The sequence below is a fragment of the Chionomys nivalis genome, chromosome 1 (genome assembly GCF_950005125.1).
Source record: "Chionomys nivalis chromosome 1, mChiNiv1.1, whole genome shotgun sequence".
In the NCBI taxonomy this organism is placed as follows: Eukaryota; Metazoa; Chordata; class Mammalia; order Rodentia; family Cricetidae; genus Chionomys; species Chionomys nivalis.
The window spans coordinates 55720846-55726257 of NC_080086.1; the positions used below are offsets into that span (position 1 = coordinate 55720846).

The 5412-nt window shown below is 44.2% G+C and overlaps 1 pseudogene; it reads right to left on the minus strand.

Annotated features, from left to right (window-relative positions):
• Window positions 1-706: 706 nt before the first annotated feature.
• Window positions 707-4920, minus strand: LOC130874341 (heat shock cognate 71 kDa protein-like; annotated as a pseudogene).
• Between the last annotated feature and the right edge of the window lie 492 nt (window positions 4921-5412).

The following is a 5412-nucleotide window of genomic DNA, read 5'->3' on the forward strand; positions in this document are numbered from 1 at the left end:
ATAGCACACATTTCCAATTATTTACATCTTCTTTCATCTGTATTTTAACACAGATCTTAGAAATTTATTCCCAAGGATTTGTGTGTGTTTTGTACGACAGTCAACAATTTACATTTTAATTTCAGATTCTTGTTGTGTGTTGTTTGGCTTTGTAGTTTGACTTTTTAAACATGTTTCATTAGTTAATTTTTGTTGTTTCTTACCTTTTCACATAAACAATAAGATCATTTTTACATGATCTTTTTTATTTTCTTCTTTCTTTTTTTCTTTTACTTTTTAAATTTCTTTCTTTTGGGGGGGAGGGGGAAGCAGGGGCAGGATCACACTTTGTATCCAAACTGACCTTGGATTTCTTTCTGAATGCTGTTACAGGTGTCTACCACTAAACCCCATTCCTTTTTTCTTTTTTGTATTTCATACCCTTCTAGCATAATGTTGAATGGTGATGCTCAAAAAACAGCCATGTGTTATTCCTAATCTTTCTTGTAGGCAGAGGTTGCTTGTTCATTCCTGGTGGCCCAGACCTGAAATAATCACACAGAAACTATATTAATAGTTAATAATAACTGCTTGACCTATTAGCTCAGGCTTCTTATTAATTAACTCTTACATCTCAAATTAACATTCTTATTTTTTTTGTTTTTGTTTGTTTGTTTGTTTGGTGCCAATTTAAATATTTTATTAGACATTCCATTTTCCACCTGTTTTATTAGACATTGCATTTTCCACTTAGGATACAGTGCTTATAAAGTGCAATGCTTACTTCACTCCCTGTGCACATGTTCCATGTTCAAGTATTGAGAATGCCCAGTAAATTTATTGCAGCAGTTTGAATTTGAAACCGCCATGTAACTTGCTAAATTTGGGTCCTTCAAATGTTTCCCTGTGGAACAAATGCTACACTTCTACTTGGATTGGCTTAATCCACCTCTTCAATGGTGGGCCCTGAAGAAGCACCACCAGATGGAGGACTCCTCCACCAGGGAAGCCGTCAGGCATTCCTCCAGGCATCCCACCAGCAGTCTGGTACAGCTTGGTAATGATAGGGTTGCAGACTTTCTCCAGTTCCTTCTGCTGGTGTTCAAATTCTTCCTTCTCTGCAGTCTGGTTCTTATCCAGTCAACTGGTGATCTCGTTGTACTTGTCTAGGATCTTCTGTTTGTCCTCATCATTGATCTTTCCTTGAAGTTTCTCATCTTCAACTGTTGCTTTCATGCTGAAAGCATAAGACTCCAGAGAATTCTTAGAGGAAACCTTATCTCTCTGCTTTTCATCTTCAGCTTTGTATTTGTCAGCTTCCTGGACCATGTGCTCAATATCCTCCTTGCTCAAGCGGCCCTTGTCATTGGTGATGGTGATCTTGTTCTCCTTGCCTGTGCTCTTATCAACAGCAGAAACTTTGAGGATGCCATTGGCATCAATGTCAAAAGTGACTTCAATCTGGCGAACACCACGGGGTGCTGGAGGGATGCCTGTAAGTTCATACTTTCCAAGCAGGTTGTTATCCTGGTCATGGCTTGTTCACCTTCATACACCTGAATGAGCACACCTGGCTGGTTATCAGAGTAGGTGGGGAAAGTCTGAGTCTGCTTGGTAGGGATGGTGGTATTGCGCTTGATGAGGACAGTCATGACTCCACCAGCAGTTTCAATACCAAGGGAAAGAGGAGTGACATCCAAGAGCAGCAAATCCTGAACATTCTCAGACTTGTCTCCAGATAGAATGGCTGCCTGGACAGCTGTACCATAAGCAACAGCTTTATCAGGGTTGATGCTCTTGTTCAGCTCTTTTCCATTGAAGAAGTCCTGCAGAAGCTTCTGAATCTTGGGGATTCTGGTAGAACCACCCACCAGGACAATATCATGAATCTGAGACTTGTCTAGTTTGGCATCTCGAAGAGCCTTTTCTTTTTTCTTTTTTTTTTATATATTTTTTTTTATTTTTATTCTTTTTTAATTAAAATTTCCAACTGCTCCCCGTTTCCCATTTCCCTCCCCTCCTCCCACACATTACCCCCTCCCCCCACTCCCCTCCCCCATCCCCACTCCTCTTCTCCTCCCCCCAGTCCATTCGCCCTCCCTCTCGATACTGAAGAGCAGTCCAAATTCCCTGCCCTACAGGAAGACCAAGGTCCTCCCACTTCCATCCAGGCCCAGGAAGGTGAGCATCAAAACAGGCTAAGCTCCCACAAAGCCAGTTCATGTATTAGGATCGAAACCTAGTGCCATTGTCCTTGGCTTCTCATCAGCCTTCATTGTCCGCCATGTTCAGAGAGTCCAGTTTCAACCCATGCTTATTCAGTCCCAGTCCAGCTGGCCTTGAAGAGCTCCCAATAGATCAGTTCCACTGTCACAGTGGGTGGGTGCACGCCTCGTGGTCCTGATTTCCTTGTTCATGTTCTCCCTCCTTCTGCTCCTCATTTGGACCTTAAGAGCTCAGACCATTGCTCCAATTTGGGTCTCTGTCTCTCTCTCGATCTATCGCCAGTTGAAAGTTCCTGTGCCATTCTCCTTGGCCTCTCGTCAGCTCTCATTGTCCGCCACATTCCGAGAGTCTGGTTTTATCCCATGTTTTTTCAGTAGCAGTCCAGCTGACCTTGGTGAGCTCCCAATAGATCGGCCCCACTGTCTCAGTGGTTGGGTGCACCCCTCATGGTCCTGACTTCCTTGTTTATGTTCTCTCTCCTTCTGCTCCTCATTATAACCTTGGGAGCTCAGTCCAGTGCTCCAGTGTGGGTCTCTGGCTCTATCTCCATCCATCGCTAGATGAAGGTTCTATGGCGATATGCAAGATATTCATCAGTATGATTATAGGATAGGTTCATTTCAGGTTCCCTATCCTCAGGTGCCCCAATGAACTAACTGGGGACATTGCCCTGGGCATCTGGTAGCCATTCCAAGTTCAAGTCTCTTGCCACCCCTTAGGTGGCTCCCTTACCTAAGGTATGAGTTTCCCTGCTCCCCTGAAGCTTCTGTAAAGCAAAGGACACTGTCATTAAGACAAAAAGGCAGCCAACTGACTGGGAGAAGATCTTCACCAACCCCGCAACAGACAAAGGTCTGATCTCCAAAATATATAAAGAACTCAAGAAACTAGACTTTAAAAGGATAATTAACCCAATTAAAAAATGGGGCACTGAACTGAACAGAGAATTCTTAACAGAAGAAGTTAAAATGGCCAAAAGATACTTAAGGTCATGCTCAACCTCCTTAGCGATCAGAGAAATGCAAATCAAAACAACTTTGAGATATCATCTTACACCTGTCAGAATGGCTAAAATCAAAAACACCAAGGATAGCCTTTGCTGGAGAGGTTGTGGAGAAAGGGGTACCCTCATCCATTGCTGGTGGGACTGCAAACTTGTGCAACCACTTTGGAAATCAGTGTGGCGGTTTCTCAGAAAAATTGGGATCAACCTACCCCTGGACCCAGCAATACCACTCTTGGGAATATACCCAAGAGATGCCCTATCATATGACAAAAGCATTTGTCCAACTATGTTCATAGCAGCATTATTTGTAATAGCCAGAACCTGGAAGCAACCTAGATGCCCTTCAATGGAAGAATGGATGAAGAAAGTGTGGAATATATACACATTAGAGTACTACTCTGCGGTAAAAAACAATGACTTCTCGAATTTTGCATGCAAATGGATGGAAATAGAAAATACGATCCTTAGTGAGGTAACCCAGACCCAAAAAGAAGAACATGGGATGTACTCACTCATAATTGGTTTCTAGCCATGGATAGGGGCCACTGAGTCTATAATTTGTGATCCTAAAGAAGCTAAACAAGAGGGTAAACCCAAGGAAAAACATATAGATATCCTCCCAGCTATGGGAAATAGACATGACTGATGGGCAAAAAATTGGAATCTTGGGGGTGGGGTGGGATGGGGATGAGGGGTGATGGGGAGAGAAAAGTGTGAAGGAGAGGATGAGGGGAACTGGGGGAATCGAAGAGCCTTTTCTACAGGGTCCAGAGTACCCTGGAACAGGTCAGCATTTAATTCTTCAAATCGAGCACAGGTAATGGAGGCATAGAAGTCGATTCCCTCATAGAGAGAATCAATCTCAATACTGGCCTGGGTGCTGGAGGAGAGGGTGCGCTTCCCCCGTTCACAGGCAGTACACAGATGTCTGGCAGCTCTCTTCTTGTGCTTTTGTTTAAACTCAGCAATGAAATGGTTGACCATCCTGTTGTCAAAATCTTCTCCACCCAAGTGGGTGTCTCCAGCTGTTGATTTGACTTCAAAAATTCCATCCTCAATTGTGAGGATGAACACATCAAAAGTACCACCTCCCAAGTCAAAGATCAGCACATTCCTTTCAGCTCCAACCTTCTTATCTAGCCCATAGACAATAGCAGCAGCAGTCAGCTCATTGATAATTCGAAGGACATTGAGGCCAGCAATAGTTCCAGCATCTTTTGTTTCCTGCCGCTGAGAATCATTAAAGTAGGCTGGCACTGTGACCACAGCATTGGTAGCCGTCTTCCCCAGATAAGCTTCTGCGATCTCCTTCATCTTAGTAAGAACCATAGAGGACACCTCCTCTGGGTAGAAGCTTTTTGTCTCTCCTTTGTACTCTACTTGGACCTTGGGCCTGCCTGCATCGTTCACCACCATGAAGGGTCAGTGCTTCATGTCAGACTGTACAACGGCATCATCAAACCTACGTCCGATCAGACGTTTGGCATCTAAAACTGTGTTGGTGGGGTTCATCGCAACCTGATTATTCGCAGCATCCCCAATCAATCGTTCTGTGTCAGTAAAAGCCACATAGCTTGGTGTGGTTCGGTTACCCTGGTCATTGGCAATAATCTTCACCTTCCCGTGCTGGAAGACGCCCACACACGAGTAGGTGGTGCCAAGATCAATACCGACTGCAGGTCCCTTAGACATGGTTGCTCGCGTGTAGGCCCGGCTGGGCTGGCGAGGACACCGCACCGATTCCCCCAAAGCTGGCGTTGTGTTCAATGAGACCAACATTCTTATTTTTTGTATTTTACCATGAGGCTTGTGGTTTACCGGTAAGGTTCCAGGGCATCTGTCTCCTTTGGCAGCTACATGATGTCTCCCTGACTCTGCCTTCTTTTCTCCTTTATCTGTACTTAGAATTCCCGCCTTACTCTATTCTGCCCTGTCATAGGCCCAAACAGTTTATTTATTAACTAATAAAAGTAACACATATACAGAAGGATTTCCCATACCATCTCTCTCTGTCTCTCTGTCTCTTTCTCTCTCTCTCTCTCTCACACACACACGGGGGGGGAGGGGGGAGCACTCTCACTCTCACCATGAGAAAAAGGATGGTAGCTATAGTCTCTTTGTAGGTATTCTAGATAAACCTGAGAAACTTCCCCAGTGCACCTCCTTGACTACTATGACTCAGGATTTGATTTTATCAAATG